General features: G+C 47.3%; 1 protein-coding gene across 1 annotated transcript in view; it reads left to right on the forward strand.

Annotated features, from left to right (window-relative positions):
- The first annotated feature begins 14,026 nt into the window (after positions 1-14,026).
- The window catches only part of LOC139764179 (uncharacterized), an 89,362-nt gene continuing 79,715 nt past the window's right edge, over positions 14,027-23,673 (forward strand). The window contains exon 1 of the mRNA XM_071690737.1: positions 14,027-14,505. The gene's annotated coding sequence lies outside the window, so the exon portion shown is untranslated. The remainder of the gene's footprint in view (positions 14,506-23,673) is intronic.

Here is a 23,673-nt window from a genome sequence, read left to right on the forward strand (position 1 = left end):
CCTCAAAGACCGATTATTATTAGGTTTAGAAACTGGGAAGGGAGAAAAAGAAAATGGACCATTTTCGTGACCCTGGTGTTCATAGCTTAACTTTGGTAAGATTTAGGCTCTAATCCTGGTCCCGAGAGTCTGTCCACAGTCAACCCAGCTATTCAGTCACCCCTAAGGAGTTGGTCGATAAAATGGGTACCTGCCTCAGGCTAGGATATATATATATATATATATATATATATATATATATATATATATATATATATATATATATATATATATATATATATATATATATATATATATATATATAGCGTTAATGGGATATGGATAGAGAGGTTAAGTAAGGAAGACAAGATATCTTAGAGGTAAGAAGATCTCTCCCTCCCACCCATTAGAGGCGTACGATATGTTCAGCCATATGACTTGGGGGAGAGAACGCGTCCGATAATAGCCGACGGCCGGCCTTCAAGCCAGCCGGCAGCAACTGTACTTCCAGCCGTATGATGACGAGGTCAACTGGCCTGGTGCTTGATAGCAATGGCCTTAACCACTGACCTTTTTTTTTTATTTTCTCTTCCCTGTCAATAAAGGGTCAGGTCAAAGGTCAGGCCATCAGAGCAGAGAGAGAGAGAGAGAGAGAGAGAGAGAGAGAGAGAGAGAGAGAGAGAGAGAGAGAGAGAGAGAGAGAGAGAGAGAGAGTCATGCTTTCGTGCTCAAGGGCTGAAGAAAAGAGAAAGAAAACGATCATAATTTGCGTTTCTTGCGTCCGTGATACGTCGTTCCTCACAACATCTCTCCCCGGCTGCAGGCGGGCGGGCGGTCGGGCTCTCCTCGCTGCTAACGATGTCCTCGACTCGCCCGAATTATCGAGGGAGTTCTCAAGAGCATTAATCCAATAAGAACATCCGAGGCGCCCAAGCCAAGGCGATTTCTCATGGGCATGAACTCAAAATGGCATCTAAAGGAAGTGTAAGGGAAACTGAAATAAATGAGGGGAAAAAAAAGGGGGTTGAAATTTCTCATTTTCGTAGCACCTATTTCTTCATGCGAATTGATAACGATTTGCTTCGTGCTAAGCAAGGCGTTGACTGACGGACTTGACCTCCGCTAACGCGAGCCGATGTAAGATTGACTGATGTGATAGAAAGGTACTCAGGAATAGGAACGAATGGCAACAGTCCAATGGCTCCTTTCGAGGTTTGTTTGTGATTGGGGAGGAGATTGGAATAACAGAGATTGGTGCGGTGAGAGAAGTCCTGAAACTGCTCGTGATAGGGGAGGAGATTGGAATTACAGAGATTAGAGCGGTGAGGGAGTAAAGACGACAGATAATGAGAAATACCTGTGAACGTGATAGGTAACAAGGGAGACGCAGGTAAGTCGTGGAGATGAAGCGAAGTATCCGTCATCCACTCAAATTGGTAATCATGACCAATTCTGTGGAGGTAGGAGTACTTCACCTCATTGAAATTAAATCATTGTTGCTCGTCGAGTTTGTATCTATTACTGCGAGTGGAATCAGACAGATCCAACCCTAAAGAGTTGCATAGAATGAGACCATTTCTCAACCTTTTCGAAGGTTAAGAAATTCTCTTTTCGAAGTTCGAGTCGTCTATTTGGCTCTCATAGAAGTGGTTTCTCAGGGTGGGAATCATCTTGATAGTTCGCTACTGTAGTCCCTCTATTCTATATGTGTCATTTTCTCTCTCACGCTCAAGTAAGGTGACAAGAAACGAAGACAGTATTGAAGATGGGGACGTATCAGTAAAGTAAAAACACTGAGGATCTGTTTCTTAGTCTTGAATTCAAATGCTGTATACCTAAGAATCCCGTAATTTTGTTTCCATTTTCTATCGCTTATGTGCAGTGCTTATTTGGCTTTGGCTCACCAGAGAATATCACACTTAAACGGGATTTCGTTTTTTTTTTTCCAAACTTAGGTTCAGCAGCTCGACAGATTTCATACACTTGATGGCTTCTTTGTGTTGTATTCACCGATTTGTAAAGCTCTGAGTGAATTTATCCGACAACTGTAAACCCAGTGTATTAGTTCACTTGTGTCAGTTTGTAAGTGTGCAAACGTTCCCTCTCTGTCGTCACTTCTTTCATCTCCTCATATCTGCATCGAATTTGGAGACGTTACGACGCGGCCCATCATCACGAAACCGACATTCAATGATGCGTTTAAAAGAAAACTCTTAAACCCGGATATGTACCCTTTCCAAAAAAGCCGTTGACACAAATGCATTATAAGGATGACCAAAACCCACAACACGAAACCTTGGAGTCAAGTCATAAACCCTCATTAAACCTGACAGTTCGTTCCTTTGACCCACAAAAGCGAGGGAGGGAGAGAGAGAGAGAGAGAGAGAGAGAGAGAGAGAGAGAGAGAGAGAGAGAGAGAGAGAGAGAGAGAGAGAGAGAATTCATTCAGAGAGAAATAAAGATAATTTATTCGACAACTGGTTCAAACAATCATCGTCAACATGCAGGACTTTAACACCACATTTCCATTCTTTTTACAACCACATCAGACGTAAATCATTACGTAATTTACATCATCAGGACCACGATATTTCAAGCAACACCAATACATTTACAAATTGCTGGGGAGGGGAAGGAGGGGCAGACATAATACATGTGTGCGTGTGTGTGTGTGTGTGTGTGTGTGTGTGTGTGTGTGTGTGTGTGTGTGTGTGTTTATGATTTACGACCGACATTTATTTAATCGACCACAATGGGTCAGCTGATTCAACACACTCGAATGTTTTCCAAATGGCAGTCTTCATATCTCCCGGCCTCTGAAGCCTCGAGGACGACGGCACGACCTCTGAGCACGGTGGTACGACCCTCGAGGACGACGGCACGACCTCTGAGCACGGTGGTACGACCCTTGAGGACGACGGCACGACCTCTGAGCAACGATGGTACGACCCTTGAGGACGACGGCACGACCTCTGAGCACGGTGGTACGACCCTTGAGGACGACGGCACGACCTCTGAGCAACGATGGTGCGACCCTTGAGGACGACGGCACGACCTCTGAGCACGGTAGTACGACCCTCGAGGACGACGGCACGACCTCTGAGCAACTATGGTACGACCCTTGAGGACGACAGTACGACCTCTGAGCAACGATGGTACGACCCTTGAGGACGACGGTACGACCTCTGAGCACGGTGGTATGACCCTTGAGGACGACGGCACGACCTCTGAGCAACGATGGTACGACCCTTGAGGACGACGATACGACCTCTGAGCAACGATGGTACGACCCTTGAGGACGACAGTACGACCTCTGAGCACCGATGGTATGACCCTTGAGGACGACAGTACGACCTCTGAGCACGGCGGTACGACCCTTAAAGACGAAAGTACGACCTCTGAGCAACGATGGTACGACCCTTGAGGACGACGATACGACCTCTGAGCACGGTGGTAGGACCTTTGAGGACGACAGTACAGCCTCTGAGTACGGTGGTAGGACCTTTGAGGACGACAGTACGACCTTGTGGGTTCGTTGCACTACACAAGACAGTTAATGAATGAATGTGAGCGGATGAGGTCTCTCCCCGTCTGTTCCTGTCGCTGCCACGCTAAAGCGGGAAACGGCGAGAGTACGACCCTTGGCAATGACCTCCAATAACTGCTGAGGTCACTGACCTCCTTGATGACGTCACTGGTTTGCCCGGAGACATCATTGGATTTCCTGCTTCACCCCTGAAGCGGTGATGACGTCACCAGTCCCCTTGTCACTGGTCCAGGCCACAGCTGTGATGACGTAAGTCCCCTGACCCTAGGAAACAGCGCTGACGTCATCACTCTAAACCAGGAGACAGTGCTGACGTCACTGGTCTACCTGGGGGTCAGCGGTGACGATACTGGATGAGGAAAAGAGTGCAACAGTTGTGACATCAGTGAGGGAACACCCAGAGGTAGGTCCTGACTTCAGCGGCCGGTAAGGCAACGCAACAGTGCTGACGTCACGGCTCTGGACCCGGAAACAGGCCTGACGTCACTGGTGTCAGTGCTGACGTCACGGGTTGGATTAAACGAAAGAAAAAAAAAACAAGAATGACACTCCTGACATCAGTGGTAGAACACCCAACAGTGCTGACTTCAGTGGCCGGTAAGGCACAGTAACAGTGCTGACGTCAGCAATCGGCACAGCGACAGTGCTGACGTCAACGATCGGCACAGGCAATACCGCTGACGTCAGCGGTCGATATACACATACAAATACAAGGCCGTTTCTAAAGTATCTTCACGGCTCCACTAATCATAGGCGACGTGCATTTGAAGTCACACACACACACACACACACACACACACACACACACACACACACACACACACACACACACACACACATTCTTCTTTTTTCCCCTTTCCAGATTTTTGTTTCCGTGAACTTCTGCCGTTGTTTTCTGTGGGCCAGTGGCATCCTAACTCCTAGTTTTAGAATGTTATAAAAAACATTATATGTATATATATATATATATATATATATATATATATATATATATATATATATATATATATATATATATATATATATATATATGTTGGTGTTACCGGACTGCGCCTACAGAAGTCAACGAGGGTGTATCATCATGGTCATGGGGGCAGGAGGGAATGGAGCGTTGGCGAGGATCTTACTGCCTTCAAAGGAGCCCATCTCACCCAGTTCCTGGTGGAAGCGCAGCCTCAAAAGCGGCAGACGCCCCACTCCAAATGGGGCATCTAGGATTATGTATGTATCTAGCAGGCAAAATGGTTGAGTATATCGAATTGCTACATTTGAACACGATCTCTTCTCCCGCTGTGGATAGGGAGCTGTGGTTTCGGTGTATTACACATGACAGCTAGAAAAAGGTTGTGAGCGGACGTAGCCTTTCTTCTTCTGTTTCTGGCGCTACCTTGCTAACATCACACATCCCTGACATAGACCCACCTTCACTGTCATCCACTCATCCTCCTTCATTCCTACTCCCCCACTTGTCTAATTCCCCGGGTAAAAACTCCTCGTGCTATTTAGTAACTTTTCATTTGCCTCATACAAAACTACTGGCAGCACCCTCTACAAGGCCTCCGTCATCCCCATCATACAATTTCTCCAGATCCATAAATACCGTCCCCAATTCAAGCTCTCTCTCCAAGTATTTCTCACAGAAACTTTTCGGAGCAAATTTCTGACGTGCACATCCTTTACCTCTCCTGAAGCCTCCATGCTCCTCCCCAGTCAGATGTTCAGTGCATGCCACAGTCGTTTCAATCACTACTCTCCCATACACCTTACCAGACGTACTCAGCAGATTTATGCCACAGCAATTCGAGCAGTCGTTTTTATCCCCTTTGAGATTACATGAGGGAAGTATACTTGTATTCTGCCCGTCCTCAGTCAATTCACATTGGGCCATAAAAACGTTGCATACTCTGACGAAGCAATAAACAACACTGTCACCCCCTTTCATGAGAGACTCGACTGCAATCCCATCCACTCCTGTTGCTTTGCCGCCACCCTGTCATGTAATACATACAACAATCCTTAGATTATTCACTTCATCTCCTTTTCACCTTTTCTTCACCTGACACCGCTTCCCCCATCTACTTCCCTAACTCTTAGCCTCATCTGTTCTTTTGTTTGCCACACACTTTCACCTCTTTCACTACTACTCCCTCACCACATTTCTCATTTTCACTCTTTTTTTTACTTCTTTTTGCTGCTTTCTCTCGTATGTCTCCCAATCATTCAAACTCCTTTCTAGCAGGTATCGTCCATATACCTCTTGTACCTCTTTCACTCGCAATTCAACTTCCTCATCCCACAAGTCACAACCGTTTCTCTTACACCCACATCCCACCATGCACGTAACACACACACTTTGCCCACATAAGTAAGCAATGCTTCCATAAATACTTCCCACCCTCTCCCCGCTCCCACTGTTTCATTTACGCTCACCCTACGCTACTCTTCTCCTTGTTTCTCTTGTTATCTCTGCACACAGGCTTACTTTCCAAGTTCATTCACTTTCATCCTTTCACACACGTGTCATGTCCTTAAATCATACGTTAAAGGCGCGCACGGAGCGAACTGGAACGAAGTGGTATATAAGGGTCGACGTGCTGTCAATGGACTGAACCAGGGCATGTAAAGCGTCCAAGGGAAACCATGGAAAAGTCTGTGGGGCTTTTTTTTTGTGGGTAGGGAGCTGTGGTTTCGGTGTATTACACATGACAGCTAGAAAATGGTTGTGAGCGGACCTAGCCTTTCTTCGTCTGTTTCTGGCGCTACCTTGCTAACACTAGAAACACTGAACAAGTGTTTATATATATATATATATATATATATATATATATATATATATATATATATATATATATATATATATATATATATATGTAAATTAAAACTGATATATAGACACAAGCAAATATATACACAACAACACATCTCTCTCTCTCTCTCTCTCTCTCTCTCTCTCTCTCTCTCTCTCTCTCTCTCTCTCTCTCTCTCTCTCTCTCTCTCTCTCTCTCTCTCTCTCAGTCCTTGCCCTTTAAGCCAGCCAGGGACAGCAGTCGTGGTGGTGGTGGTGGTGGTGGTGGAGGCGGCGGGCGGGACGGCTGGAGCAAGTTCTGAGGGGGATGTATCAAAGTAAGTTTCCCTGTGTAGCTTCATATTGCTAATACCTCACATGTCGCTACTCGTACGAGGCCTGGCCAACCCGCTGTCAAGCACCGAACGAGTTCCCGGGGAAATTGTTCTGCTCTCCCGGAAGTATAAGGGCAAAGGGGGCAGCCTTGGTCCCAAGACCCTTTGGTTCAGCTCTTTGACGTGTATTCTTTTCTTTTTCTTTTTCTTCGTCCTCTTCTTTCTTCTTCGTCTTCTTTCTTCTTCTTTTTATTCTTCTTCTTCATCCTCTTCTTCTTCTTCTTCTTCTTCTTCTTCTTCTTCTTCTTCTTCTTCTTCTTCTTCTTCTTCTTCTTCTATGCATGCACGGGTTTCATCCTAAATGTGTTATCGCTATTTGTTACGCCTGTTATCCTATAATTCTTATGAGCGCAGTCTGCGTGTATGTGTGAGATACAGGATACAAAATAAGCTGTGGTACTGAACACCACACACACACACACACACACACACACACACACACACACACACACACACACACACACGTATATCTTTAACGTCAAGTAATATTTTCTCCGAAACAGAAGAGATATGGATGCGTCTTGTTTTGGAGGTTGGAACACCGTCTCTTGCCTGCAAAATGAAGACAAATCAAATGACTGAAAATCGTGAGACTCATCATAAAATCATCGCCTTCATCTCCTACTGTTTCCCTGGGAATGGTCGGTAAACGAACGCCTCGTCTTGAACCTCATCAGCACGGTGGAACGACCCCTTTGAGCACGGCAGTATCGCCCTTGAGCACGATGGTACGACCCTTGAGCACGACGGAACGACCCTTGAGCACGACGCTACGACCCTTGAGCACGACGCTACGACCCTTGAGCACAACGGTACGACCCTTGGGCACGACGGTACGGCCCCTTGAAGAAGGTCATGATGGTCTTACCATCGTGGTCCGCTGTAAAGCTTTCTTCCTAAAGCCAGCGATCCATCAGCTTAGCCAACACGCAAAAGGAGGACCGTTATACCTTACATAGATTTAAGGCTTAAGAAAGGAAGCTCTGATAAGAAGCATTGTCGTCTTTAATCAAAGGACGACAGAGAAGCTTTCATGGAGGGCTTGGCCCGATGTTTCGCGGCCCAATCAGCTGATGTAAAGGGGAGGGGAGACAGGGCGGAAGGGAGGGTGTTCTGTGGTCCTGTTGGGAGAGGGAGGAGGATGAGGAGGATGAGGAGGGAACTCTACTGCGGTACCATACTCTCGTCGCCTCTCCTATGGTCTGGTCACTGGACACTCGAACTCGAACACCTGTACCCACAGGGGAAGAGGTGGGGAGTTAGGATGAGAAGAAAGAAAAAAAAAAAAATAAGTGATAAACTCGTGTTGTATTATGCGTTGTGTACTCGATGGTGACCTGTGGAGAAGAACGGGAATGTTCAAGTCATTGTTCAACAGGTGTGCCGACCACTCGTCCCTCCCACACACACACACACACACACACACACACCTAAGGAGATCAGAGACAATCAGGCATCTGAATGAAGTCACAACCCTTGACCCCCAGACGGGGTAACGTTAGATATACCCCCCTTATCTAATCTTACTCATTGAAGACCTTTCTCTCTACCTTCCCTCTTCACCCTTATCCACACCTGACCTGTCGAACGTATAAGGTACAACCAGTCACTGTCTTAACGGTTGGAATCCCACCTCCCTACGATAGCGATGGCAAATACCCACCTCCCTACGATAGCGATGGCAAATACCCGCCTCCCTACGATAGATATGGCAAATACCCACCTCCCTACGATAGCGATGGCAAATACCCACCTCCCTACGATAGATATGGCAAATACCCACCTCCCTACGATAGGTATGGCAAATACCCACCTTCCGACCACGGAAAGGGCAAATTCAGTGTCTTGTATTGTGCAACGTGTATATCTAACTTTCACCTGAAGATGTGTAATGTAAAGGTGAAATGTTGTGTGAAATACTGAATGAATTTGGGGGGATTTGTGGCGACGTTATGTTCCCTCATTCTCCCGAAATATTGGGAGCCCTGAAACATACAGAAAATGCGCCATGACAAATGAATTGCAAGAATTCGGTGGATTTTGAAAATATATCTATACGTAAGAAAATGCTACCCTCATATATATATATATATATATATATATATATATATATATATATATATATATATATATATATATATATATATATATATATATATATAGGGGATAGGGGAGAAAGAATACTTCCCACGTATTCCCTGCGTGTCGCAGAAGGCGACTAAAAGGAGAGGGAGCGGGTGGCAGGAAATCCTCCACTCTCGTTTTTTGTTTTTTTTAATTTTCCAAAAGAAGGAACAGAGAAGGGGGCCAGGTGAGGATATTCCCTCTAAGGCCCAGTCCTCTGTTCTTAACGCTACCTCGCTATCGCGGGAAATGGCGAATAGTATGAAAGAAAAAGAAAGAATATATATATATATATATATATATATATATATATATATATATATATATATATATATATATATATATATATATATATATATACAAATGGGTCAGTTTATATATAACAAAAATATGTAACAGGTGGATGTTGATGGTTGAGTCTCTCTCACTCATGAATCCCTGGACACACTTAACAAGCACCACCCACAAGGCAGCGTCGACACCATAACCGGGATTCGAACCCCACGCTCTTAACAAGTGCCCGAAAGAACATTACAGTAGGCCCTTAGAGAGTAGGGCGACGGGAAGGAAAAACTGAGTCTTCAAAATGGGAAGAAAACGGGAAGATAAGGGAGGAGAGTGCTAGGAAGAAGAGAAAAAAGGGGTTGGATTCCCCTTGTGTTGAGGGGAGCAAGAGTAAGAGGAGAGCTGGGAAGCAGAGAGCAACAGGAACACGGTCACTGTGGTGCTGTGAGGGTTAGCGCGTCCGGCAGTTTACACCTGTTGTACATCCCGGTGCACCTGTACATCCGATACACCGATACCAGTCACAGCTGTATCTGTTACGCCAGTACTCGTTATACTGACAAACGTTACACCTGCATTCGTTACATCTGTACCCGTTACACCTGCACCCGCTACACCTGCACCCGCTACACTTGCTCCCCCTACACCTGCACCCACTACACCTGCACCAACTACACCTGCACCCGCTACACTTGCACCCCCTACAGCTGCACCCACTACATCTGCACCAACTACACCTGCACCCGCTACACCTGTACCCGTTGCACCAGTACTCATCACAACAGCGACCGACCACAACATCACGACCCTCAAGGTACGAAACTCTCCCAAAACTTCGAGTTTTATGATGAAGTGATAAGAGCGGCCAGGGAGGGAGAGAGGCGGGGAGGGTGTGGCGGGGAAGGAGAGGGTGATGAGGAGGGTGTGGTGAGTAGAGAGAGACAGTGGTGGGGAGGCTGTTCATACTCTCTATGCTGTCCACATTAACAGCTTCATTACTCAGCCTTCTTACAATTCTAGTCATGGATTCTGATTGCTTTATTAAAGCATCTTTCGAGTAATTTACTACTAGCATCTTCAAACCCTTTAAAAAAAAACGTAGAGGTTATGATCAAGTCACCTCTTGCTCCTCTCTCCTCCGTGGCCTACAAATACGTGGCCTTAAACCTCTCACAGTAACTTAGCTCTCTTAATTCTGACATCATCTTTGTTGTCCCTCCTCTGGACCTTCTCCAGTAGTTCTCCTGAAGCCCCTTGTCCGGTGACCAGACATGCGAAGCTCTGGCCTCATGTTGGGTGTGAACAGTTCGCTAAACATTCCCTTTTCTATTTACTTGAATGTTATCGTCATACTTGCCAGCAGACTGCGTAGTAGGAAGTCGTTAGGGATGCGTGTGTTGGTGAGGATATGTGGGGGGAAAGTGCTTCGGGTAGGGTATGTCAGGAAGGATGACTTTGGGAGGGAGCTTAGTGGAGTATTAGGTGGAGAGATCGTAGTGGGAGAGTATGCTGGGGAGGGTGTGTCCAAGGAAGGTGTACTGGGGATGATGTGTTGCGTGACTGAATTAGGGAAAAGTGTGTAGGGGAGTATTTCTTAGAGAGATATGAGTGGGAGACTATGTTGGGGAGGATGTGCTGTTGGGGAGGATGTATTTGGAGTGCAGAGAGAACGGGAGAGTTGAGGAGTAGGGGGGTGAGAACGCGAGAAGACGTGGTGAAAAATGTTTTTAACACAGCCCGCAAGAACTGCAACACGAGCGATGTCTCAACACAAAGTCAAGACGGTAAAACACGGCTAAAAAAAACAAAACAAACTCACTGAGAACATCAGTCACATCGAACACGTCCGAGAGGCAATACAAAACACCGCAAAGATGCGACATGACACGAAGGCAAGGGGTTGGCTCAGCAGGCCCTCATCGGTACCAAGTAACCGTGATGATTCACCAGAAAAATAACAAGAGGACGCTCGCTATACATACCTTCTACAACACGCAAAGAAGCATAAAGGCCAGCGCCGTCGGACATACACCCAAAGAAGAATCAAAACAATCGTGGATACACCACAGGAGCGAGTTAACGCGAGGGCCGTAACGCGAGAACAGCTATTCACAGGGCGATAAAACGCGACAACTCCCGAGATCGAAACATCTCAGCGAGAACGCCAAACAAGACGGATATAACTGGCACCATAATACGGCACGGTTTTACGGCCGGTGGGAGAAGAACTTCGCCATAAACTGCGGCGGGGGACGATAATACGCTCAGAGGAAACACATGGCGAGATTTACTTTTTAGTAGCCGTCTGGGACAGATATTAGACCCCAGAGCACACCCAGCTGAACCATCTGCAGTTTGTCTGTGTCTCTGCTGTGGGTGTCGTCCGCGTCGTTCGCGCTCAGAGGCTTGAGAGAGTGTGGCTGCCTCTGCGTCATCCCTTTCGCGAAGGGTTCTTACTGGTTGGGTCTCCGCTTCACCCGCTTCCGAGACCCGGTTCGGATTATCACAGATCCCCTTATCTTGTTGAGATAAGGCGCATGACGTCGGATGTAAATGTGGGGGACGTTGACGTTTTTATGAACTGGTTGACGTAGGCATCAATAACATCATGAGGATGTTCTCAATGTCCCTGGAGATGTTCCTTTGCGGAGGATTCGATGATTCCAGACATCGAAGTCCAGATCGAATACCGAGGGTAAAGTCGGACGACGGGTCTCCTTGGTCTCCTTCCTCCTGCCTGGCCCGAAGGAGACTCTTTCGACCCTTGGAAGCTGTCTGTACTCTCACACCAATTTCCGTAACCTATTTCTCTATTTCTAGTTGACTCCTTTGACCTGATCTTGTAACCTACCTTTGGTAGGTCACTCGCATGACCTGTTCTCGTGAAACCACTCATATCTTTCCTCTCTCTCTTTTCTCTCCAGACCTGCTCGTCTAACTTGCCCCGGGAACGTTATTGCAAGACTTGTCCAACTGACGTGTTCGCATGACTCGGTCATGTCGCGCGTTATTTCGTGACCCGTTCTGGCCATACTCCCCTCCCTCCCCACACTGGCCTTCGTGACAACAGGATCTGAGATTTATCATTGTCCCTCTTTGTTGCAGATGTGAGGCAGCGGAAACTACAATATCTTGAAGACGCTGGAGACATAAAAAGAAATATATATATATATATATATATATATATATATATATATATATATATATATATATATATATATATATATATATATATAGGCGGAGAGTAACGCTTGGTGTATCCGTTTGTAACACTACACGCAAGAAGCCCATCTCCTACGCCCGTACGCCCTCTGTGCACGCGAAGACTCCGACAGACACGCCCTCATGGCGTGGCTGGAAGTCGTACCGTCCTTAGAAGGTGTGGGCATTAGTGCAAACACACACACACACACACACACACACACACACACACACACACACGCGCGCGCGCGCAAAGGAAAGATGTAAGTGAGGGAAAATGAATCACAAATGAGAGAAAATATCAGAATGAAATGTTGAACGTCTTACATTATCGATGAATGGAATATTCTGAAGACAAGGTCACGTGAACAAGGGGCACAGCCTCCTGCCATATCAACTACCATCAGCAAAAACGTCTCAATTCCTTCAAGTAGTTATGTAGTTATGTTGCCAGTTGTAGGTAAGCGCAAAGGTTGTAAGCTTCAGGTAATGAGACAGCTTGTCGAGTCATGGATTGGAACGTATGAGTCGTGAGTAATGTTCAAAGAGTCGTGGGTCTCGACAGTTCATGGGTCGAGAGGGGGGGGGTATCTGGTACCTTGAGTGTTAGTAATTGCATTATGAGTCATGGGTTCAAGTCCATGTGTCATGGGTTATGGGTTCGAAGGGTCGTCAAGGGTCATGAGAGGAGAGTCATGTGTCCTTGGTCATGGGGGCGTTCAGTTCTCGAACGTGGGTCGTTGTTCCTCGGCTTCTGTGGCGCGAGTAATGAAGTCGTGGGTCGGGTCGCAAGGTCGTGGGCTCGTAGATCACTGCGTCATGGCTGGCTAGCTGGGAGTCGCAGATCCTTTGCGAGTCGCTGGTTGATGGAGGGGTTCACGTAAGTCAAGAGTCACGACTTTTTGTGTATCTGTGGGCCGAGTGACCTGAAGGAAGGCGGGGTCATGTAAGTCGTAAGTCACGGGTCATGGGGGGTCGAGGGCCACAGGACGTAAGTCAGGAAGAGTGGTAAGTCGTAGCGTTCAGAGCCAACAGTCGTTTCCAAACTTGAGATACAAAAAGGAGAAACTTTCGAAGTGAGAAAATATAAAGGACAAGAAAATGGAAAACGGAAGACACCACGCAAGAAAATTTTACGATTTAGAAAATGACAAGAATTCTAGAAGGAATGCTGGGGATAGGGAAGGAAAGGATAAAAGAGATAAAGCAGACGTACAAAAAAAAAAAAAGACAAAAATAGATGATAACGAAAGGAAACTTTGGTAACTGGAGGTGATCAACCAAACGCTTCTATAATTGGCTTATGATTGTAAGCAGCATTTTGACGGTAAGTATCGAGAATACCTTACGATCCTTGGCCAGTCCTCGAATAGCGGAGGGGGTCGGTCGGCATCTTAGCTGGCTGGTTCGCAATGAAAGTTCTTGGCCAGCCCGTAATGGGGGTTTTCGGCCACTTCGTGACGTGGAATCTTGGCCAGGACGTGACGAGGGCTCTTGGCCAGCCCGTAATGAGAAATCTTGGCCAGCCCTTGACGGGGGCTCTTGGCCAGCCCGTCATGGGGGTTCTTGGCCAGCCCCTGAGGTTGGTCTTGGCCCACCAGAGTGTCCAGTCACACTCTGTCTGTCAGTATACACACTTGTCACCTTCATATATATATGTATATGTCTCCCGATGTTGTTTCTAACAAGCTATGTTCTCCCGCAGGGTAAGATGGCAGGGTAAGCAGGCTGGCGGCGAGTCACGGGAGCCGTGAGGGGAGCGGGGGCCCGGGTGGGGGCGGGCCCACCCCAGGGGGCGGCATCCCCGGCACCAGCGGCCCGGGCGGCCCACCCCCACCCTCGGCAGCTGCCGCGGCAGGTGGAACGGCCCGGCGAAGTGGCCCACCCAGCGGACAAGGTGGGCCAGGGCGAGGCCCCCCTGCGGTGTCTGCAGGCCAGGTGGGCGGAGAGAGCGGCCAGGGCGGCCAGTATGGCCCCGGCGGCCCGGGGGGCGGCGGCGGCGGCGGCGGCGGGGGAGGCGGCAGCAGCCTGGACGACACCCTGGAGCAGTGGAGCCGCAACCCCCTGCTCTGCTGGCTGTGTGAGGAGCTGTACGAGGAACCGTGTCTGCTGGCCTGCTACCACACCTTCTGCAGTCGCTGCCTTAGGCCCAGGCTGCACGACTCCAAGATCGTCTGTCCGCTCTGTGGGTACGTCACATCCCTTCTCTCTCTCTCTCTCTCTCTCTCTCTCTCTCTCTCTCTGGCTCTCCCCTTTCCAGTCAGAGTTTCACCTGACGTAGACCTCCCTCTCCCTGACTTCACATCCGTTCCCCTCGCTTCGTTCCACACTCATCATAAGCCCTTCTTTCACTGGCCCCTCTTCACATCACGCCGCTCCTCTCATTTCTCCTCCTGTGGCCCCTCTGCAACTCACTGTTCCCTACTCAGAAGACACCCTGTGCCCCCTTCAAGCCTTCCTACGTTCCTCTCAAATTCTCTCTTGCCCCTCTCATTCCTTCCTAATGTCCCTCCCGCTCTTCCTGTGCCCCTCTCTTTTCTCTAGCGTCCCTTTTCAATCCCTTTTCTCTCGTTCATTCGTCCACTCCCCCTCTCAGTCCTCCCTACTGTCCCTTTCAGTTCTGCTCCTTTGTATCTGTCATCATCTAGCAGCCCCCCCCCCCCCAACTCAGCTCCCGTCCTCCCCTCACAGTCGTCTCTCAGCTCCCTTCCCCTCCCCTCCCATCCCCACGCTACCTCTCCTCCCCCAACACACTACCTCTCCTCTCCTCCCTACACTATCTCCCCTCCCCTCCTGCACTACCTCTCCTCCTCTCCCACACAACCTGTGCTCCCCTCCATATACTACCACTCCTCTCCTCCCCACGCTACCTCTCCTCCCCTCCACACATTATATCTCCTCCCTATCCCTCATCACTCTTCCCCTCCCCAACCATCACTCCCCACTCAACCTCTCTTCCTCTCCCCATCCAAATGCTCCTCCCCTCCTTACCCTAACACTTCTCCCCTCCCCACCACCCACCTCACCTCTCCCCATCGCCCCTCGCCACTCTGCCCTACTCTCCCCCTCCCTCCCCAACATCTCGAGGAAGGTGACGTGACGGAGTACTGTCATTAACCTCCCGGTGACGGGGTCCTAATGACCTCTCATTACCATCCCTCACCTTCGCCGGTGCAGGCCCGGTCGCCCGGTTCTTGGGAAACGGCACTCACGGACCGACGGCTCGGCTCGCGTCAACGATGAACCTGACCCACTTGCTCTCTCTCTCTCTCTCTCTCTCTCTCTCTCTCTCTCTCTCTCTCTCTTGTATGTTAATGAATGCTTTACACATTTCCGAAGCCTAAGGCTGCCTTTTTAGAAGCATTAACTTGTGTAGTATTTGATAAGCATTTGCCCTGTGTCTACGTGTCATCCATACTTATACTACCAATTTTCATCGAGTACGTAGATTCTTTTTTTCCAGTTAGTTAATTAACTGTTAACCAAGTTTGTATCCAGGCATTTATCTAGTTACTGTTCGTTTCAATTGCCAACGCTTGGGAAATAGAAATTCTGTTGACAGCAGCGTCTGCTGTACGGTAGCGACTCCGTCAGTTCAGAGGGGCTGCTGGCTGTCACTGACGTGTTTCACTGTTGCGTCAAATGTGATCCCCGAGTGAGGGTATAAAGCGCTAGATGAAAGCGGGCGTTGGCGAAGTGATCCTCTAGAGAACCCGGCTGTCCAGGTGAACCTGGCGCTCATCGAAGTGGACCATGCGCTCACTGAGCTGAATTAGACGCTCATCGAAGTGAACTTGGCGCTCAACGAGGAACTCCTTGTGTTCTAAGCTCCATCCTTTGGTCTGCCGTGGAGGAGGGTTGGGAGGGCGTCTTAGAAATGACCCTCACACACACCACAGTTGCGTGTCCCTCTTGACACGGCACACCTCTGCCCTCCGGTGGAAGATGTACTTAACTCGTAGCAAGTCTTGACGGGAGGCACTAAACACGATCCTCTCAGCCTCGTTCAGCAGGTGGACCAAAAATGAAAAAGATCTTTTTGGACAGTGGGATAATATATATATATATATATATATATATATATATATATATATATATATATATATATATATATATATATATATATATATATATATATATATATATATATATATATATATATATATATATATATATATATATATATATATATCGAACATACAAACCTCCAACAGCCAGGATCGCATAGCCCAGCGGTAGCATTCCCGCCTGTGGCACTGGGGTCCCGGGTTCGATCCTGGTAATGGAGGTTTGTATGTTCTATGAAGGTGCGTGTTCCTATGCACTTTGTTCGTATATATATATATATATATATATATATATATATATATATATATATATATATATTGGAAAGGATCACAATTTTGCGTGTGATCAAGTATATTCTTAAGAGTCCACGGGGAAAATCAACTTAACGTGTTTCATTTTCCTCGTGGACTCTTAAGAATAGATAGATAGATAGATAGATAGAGAGAGAGAGAGAGAGAGAGAGAGAGAGAGAGAGAGAGAGAGAGAGAGAGAGAGAGAGAGAGAGAGAGAGAGAGAGAGAGAGAGAGAGAGAGAGAGAGATTCGTGATGAAATTCGTGTAGTATTTCGTGATGGGTTCGACCGCTTTCATTCGTCTCTCTCGGGGATGAGACACGAAAGGCAGCCAAAAACCTCCGACCCTTCACTGGCCGTGTAACTGACGAAGGTCTACGCCATGATACCTGGGAGTCCAATGAGAGCTTCACAATATCCAGCTGGTCACAGGTGCCTCGCCCGCGTTCACACCTCAGCGACGCCGCCTCACATGTCGCGGCCTGTTGCCCGGAGATGTCCACCAGCGTATTCTCAACATTAGATTGTGACCTGCCATAGCCTTCAACCCCCACCCAGCGGATGTTATAGCAACAAGGCCCAGTGGAAGATCGTTGGATCTGCCATGAAGAAAAAATGTGTGTGTGTGTGTGTGTGTGTGTGTGTGTGTGTGTGTGTGTGTGTGTGTGTGTAGGCGTAGGGAGCGAGGGAGAGGTTACAAGTGGAGTTATGTGCATCAACAAGAACCTCGAGTGACGGGGGTTCGACGTGTCACATGTAGGGAAAGACTCTCAATAATAGACGGTCCGGTGCGCTCTCCCCAGCACACACAATCACTCCTGCTGGTGGCTTGGTGTCTCTCGATATCTACTCCACACGTGACTCAGGAGCTCGTCCCTCCAGTACAGTTACGAGGGAGGTGCGAGAACGCTCCCCCCCGCCCCCAAGACTCACAGCGCGAGGGGACCTGAGTACCACCGCAAGCTGCCATAGAGATACGACCTAGGACTTCATAGACGACCATCTGCTTGTATAGTTTCTAATGCCACATAATTCCACGATCTTCTTAACATTGATACGTGTTGGTATGACTATACTACAGCTTCTGGGAAGCGTGTGGCACATGTGAGGGACGGAAAACACAACACACAGCAACACAAACCCAGCAATAAAGAAATACACTAGACAAAATAAACTACATTCAGAGGGTTGCATCTTGTGAGACACATGTGTGTAATGGTTATTGGCGGCTATGTATGTTTAGTGTGTGTGTGTGTGTGTGTGTGTGTGTGTGTGTGTGTGTGTGTGTGTGTGTGTGTGTGTGTGTGTGTGTGTGTGTGTGTAGGAAGGCCAACAGCTAACATCACGAGTATAATCATGACCCACAACAACTGTATAGACAGAGAGGGTACCTCAAGAGGAAGTACTGCTCCCACAACCGCCATGATCGGTCACTTCCGTCGATAGGATGACGACATTCTCACGCGGCCAGAATCTTGTGGACGTCGTCTGTGTTGGTATAATCTCACCTCGATGAGAGAAGCACGGATGATATTGCATATGCACCGCGCTGTTTCAAATGATTCGAAGCACAGCGTACCCTGCACCGCGTTGTTTCAAATGATTCGAAGCACAGCATATCCTGATGAAGCGTTATCGCACTCGGTGAATGACACACGGACATGTTTCACACGTCGTGAAGAAAACAATCACAACGATCCGAGTGGAGGTTAAGAAATTCTTCCATCCCGGGAACGGCGTCGACTCTGCCACACAGAGAGCCTGAGTACAGCACTAGGACACAGGTCCTTTCAGGGCGACTCCAGTCCGCCCTACTGCGGAAGGCTCTCTCTCGAAGCCAGTTTCTTATCATTTCCGTAAGGAGATGTCCCATGTATGAGAAGGTGTCCCATTTATGAGCAGGTGTCCCATCCATGAACAGGTGTCCCATTCATGAGTAGATGCCCCATGCATGTACAGGTGTCCCATTCATGAGTAGATGCCCCATGCATGTGCAGGTGTCCCATTCATGATTAAGTGTCCCATGCATGTACAGGTGTCCCATTCATGAGTAAGTGTCCCATGCATGTACAGGTGTCCCATTCATGAGTAAGTGTCCCATGCATGTACAGGTGTCCCATTCATGAGTAAGTGTCCCATGCATGAACGGGTGTCCCAACCATGAGGGTGTCAGGACTGCTTATGAGGGCTATTATCTTAGGGGGTTTTGGACGTCTGGTTTACTACGTCCATATTCTGTAGTCTGCCCTGAGCGACCGCCTCTCGGCTGACGGTAAGCAGGTCATAGATGATGATTATGAGGGCTGATCACAGCCTGCCGCTGGGGGAAATGCGTTTCAGCTAAACCTCAGTGGAGGCAAGTGGCTCTTCCTGATTTACGATTCTCTCTCCACTTTATACACATTAGGAATTTAGGATACCATTAGTGTCGTCCAGGTGATAACCTCGTCGCAGACCACAAGGTCTTCGGTTATCTCGCTTTTCCCATGTATCTTCCAAGTCTCTTTTTGTCACTAACCATCAGATCTATTATCTGGTTTTACCGTGTACTCCCACGTACAACACTCTTCACGGACCATTAGATCTTGTCATGTAGCTTTGCCTATGTCCTCCAACGTACAGTCCTGGTCATAGAACATCGGGTCTTCTTCTGTCTACCCTTTCCCGCGTACTCCAGCTTACAGTACTCGATACAGACCATGAGGTCTTCTGTTATCCAAGGCTTTCCCTCGTACTCCCGCGTACAGTACTCGTCACAGACCAACAGGTCTTCTGTTATCTGTTTCGTCTCTGCCTTGCCGTCTGTGGCAACAGGTACTAGGAGGGGTGGCTAACCGAGCCGCCCTAGTCCCCATAACCACGGTGTGGGGAGAGTTTCCTCCGGTCGATCCACTCGAGATCGCCACTTGAGTGAGGACTGCCCCGTGATCCGCCATGCCTACCTGTCTCATGGGATGCATCACAGCTGATCCTGGGGAAAAGACCCAGGGATGTATGTAAAGGACACACACACACACACACACACACACACACACACACACACACACACACACACACACACACACCTTAAAAGACGTAATTACTCAATCAACACTCTCGACCCCACCACCAGAGACTGGGTTCGAACCTTAACTCACCACAGAGGATCGACTGTTCACATCGGGTCTGGAAGGGAGAGCTGGAACACACAAACACAATCCTCCTCTCCTTCCATGAGGCCATAGATTCAGTGTCTTTAGTGCAGACGGAACTGAATTTGTAGAGGTCATTCATGCGGGGTCCTGAGCCATGGGCAATCTGGGTCAAATTCTTCAAGCTTTTACTGTCCAATTCTCTAATCTTCCTTTATCATTATCATTACCTCATTGCCTCTCTGTTCCTATCTTTATCTCCTTGCTTCTGAAACCTTCTCTACTATCATCTTTATCTCCCTGCCTCTCCAGTGTCCTCTGTTGTTATCTTCATCTCCTTGGCATGGAGGATGGTAAGTGACGAGAAGGGTGAGTGGGAGAGTGTGAGAGAATGAGGCAGGGGAGGCAGGAGAGGAGGATGGATGGAGTTAAGGGAAGGGAGGGTGCGAGTCCCACGCCATCCGTTATATGTGTGTGGAACTGGAACGAGGATAATGCGTGCCAAAGGTATTTATGGAGTCTGTGTGTGACTTTACCTCCAAGGGAAGCCTTGGGAGGGTGTTAAGAATGGTTGATGAGAACTATATAGCTGGGGTTCGAGGCTGACGAGCAAGTTTCTAATTCCCACAGGGGTAGAAAGAAGGCATGGGGGTAGTGATGGCGAGATCTTGAGACAAGTGTATTCCGACTGTAGGGTGTGGTAGGGTGAGGACCTGAATAGGATGGCTTTGATAAAGAGCACTGAGCTGTGTACTTCAGATAACTATAATGAGACGGTGTTCTAAGGCAGAAGTGCACAGAGAATGGTTTGTGATCTACGGATAACAAAATGTTTCTGACGGCTGTGAGAGGAATAGTATTCTCCATGTGTTGTTATGGATAGAGGTAAGGGGAAGTGGTGTAGGGCACAATGAAAGGGGTTATCTGTCGTGTATCCACCTATTTACGAGCACTTACTCGCCTTCCTATGAGTATCTACTTACCTGCGAGTAATCTACGGTGAGACCTCTCTGCCTGAGGTAAAGCTACCGACTGCAGCAGAGCACTGTGGTATGGTGAACAGAGGAATATGTTGCGAGGAGCTGGGTTATAAGGCTTGGAGTTACACAGGCGTATGTTATCTTCTCCTCTGAGTGTTTGTTATACCCTCTTCGTGGACCGAGCTATAAGAAGGAGAGTCTTGGCAAGAATTCTCTGGAGGAAAGCAGTATATAAAAATGGAGAAAGATGGTAGTGCGAGACTGAGAGGATGTTATATGAAGATGACACTGTGCTAATGGGAAGTGAGGGGAGTTATGAGGTGCTGCTGAGCGAGATGGTGTATGTGTGTATATGTGCGTGCGTGCGTGTGTGCGTGCGTGCGTATGCGTGCATGCGTACGTGCGTGTGTGTGTGTGTGTGTGTGTGTGTGTGCGAAGATGAAAAGCAAACACCAGGAAAAGAGGATGATGAAATAAGCTTTATAAAGAGATGGGAAGCAGATATTAAAAACATCCATCGATCTAAGTGGGCTGAAAAGAAGCCGGGAATATCTAGTCTACAGAGTAACATATCGTGTGTTGGAGGACAGGGTTGTTGATAACATAAGGCAGATCAGGGAGAGGTGGGAGGGAAATGTCTGTGGGTTTATCTGTGTGCCGGAGTCTGCTAACACGCCTCACCCAGTTCCTCCTCCTCCTCCTCCTCTGATATACGAAGGTGAGAAATGAGGACGTTAGGGCGATGCATGTTGCAGCGAACGGCAGCGTTGTGAAAGTGAAACATGGACTGCTTGAGAGGGTTCTTCAGACTTATGGGAAAAAGGACGACGTAGGAAGAATGGCAACCCCAGAGTGCATAGGAGGGAAGTGAAGGGAGGAGGAGGAGGAGGAAGGGGAAGAAGGAGGAGAGAGGGAAGAGAGGAGAAAGCTGAAGAATGAGATGGTAGGGGCGATTGAGAAGTGAGATGCTTTTTTCAAAAAAGGATGGGAGAGGCAAGAGATGGATGAGAGTGTCTCGAAGCGTTTAAAGATCTCTAGGGATGCATAGGGAATGACCCTCTCTACAGGGGCCATATCTAACAACAGGGAGGGCCAAGGGATACGGGGGTCTGCCAAGGGCCAGGGGAAGGTACTAGATGTGGAAAGACGAATACCTCAGTATGGACTGTATCTAACCCCCTTCTATGACTGGGGTTCGCCAATGGACGTCTTCCAGCACGGGACCAAACTTGATCTTACTCCCTTCTTATCAGCACGTCTGTGTATCGTGTAACTCCTCCATTACCAATGGCAATCGTTTATCATCGCCGTGTCATTACCTGACCTTACACATGGTATGATTCCTCATCACGTCATTCATATTCTTGGTAATCTCCTGTCACCTTCCTCATCTCTGCTTACCATGCCTCAATCCCGGTCTAAACCTGGACTCTGCAGTAAAAGCAGCGACACATTCAGAGCCATCCCCCCAACACACACACACCACACACTCCACACACCACACACTATACACACCACACACTGTACACACCACACACTCAACACACCGCACACTGTACACACCACACACTCCACACATTGTACAACAGATTACGGTACATCATAGTTCAATACATCATAGCAAGAACAAAAAAATGAAACATGATGCATAACAGTATATAGAAATGCGTCATATTGCATCATACGCATTATAATATATTGCTCTACAAATTAAGATGTATCGAAATACATTACAGGATACACCAAAATCCATCAAATTACATCACAGACATTCATCATGATGTATCATAGTACATCTCAGACACGTCACAATGCATCACAAGGTATATCAGAATGTATCATAATACATCAGAGATATACATGGTAATATATACCACAATACATCATGATACACCATAATGTATGACGATAGATCACAAGGTACCACCAGCATGAATCACAGAACGGGATACACTACACTCCGACATAGGACAATACATTACTCGAAGCACACTATGAAGTACACAGAAGTAAACCCAAGTGTCTCATGAAATATACCGAAGTAGACCACAAGGTACATCTACATATACCAACATGCACTCTAAGGTATATCCAAGCTGACCAAAGCACCCTATACTGTATACCAAAATAGACAAAATGTTTATGATATATACCAAAGTAAATTGTATTTCTTTATGAAACATACCAATGTAGACTAATGTATACTTCAAAGTATACCAAAGTGAACCAAAGCACATTCTAACTTATATCAAAGCACCCCAAAGTAATCCATGATAAGTACTAAAGTAGATCAAAAATACACTATAGAAAGCCACAGTAACCAGATAACACCGGCCGAAGCCGGTTTACCAGAATATATGTTTTTTTTATTATCATACTTTGTCGCTGTCTCCCGCGTTACCGAGGTAGCGCAAGGAAACACATGTAAGAATATATATATATATATATATATATATATATATATATATATATATATATATATATATATATATATATATATATGGAGTAGAATATTATGAATTAACACTACGCTTCAGGGGTTCGAACCCAGCCCTACCGTGCGGCAGGTTCGTAAGATAATCATATGACTCAACCATTTTAGATTATATCTTCAACAGTCTTCATCCGAGAGAAAACTGGTGACTCATGAAGCCAAATCATCTGAGGCTGACAAAGAAAGAAAACTGGGTAATGGAACGTTGTTTCTTGAGGTGGATTTCACTTCCAATTCTCGGATCGCGACTAGTCGGTAACTCTACTACCATCTCGGCTTTCGCGAGATTTTAGAATTGTTTTTTACCTTCACTGGTGGTTTTGCTTCCTGCCTGACTCTGTATAGTGGTGGTGAAGGCTTTGTCGTGTGATGGGTGACGGAGGGGGTGTATG

This window comes from Panulirus ornatus, chromosome 48 (genome assembly GCF_036320965.1).
Source record: "Panulirus ornatus isolate Po-2019 chromosome 48, ASM3632096v1, whole genome shotgun sequence".
NCBI lineage: Eukaryota > Metazoa > Arthropoda > Malacostraca > Decapoda > Palinuridae > Panulirus > Panulirus ornatus.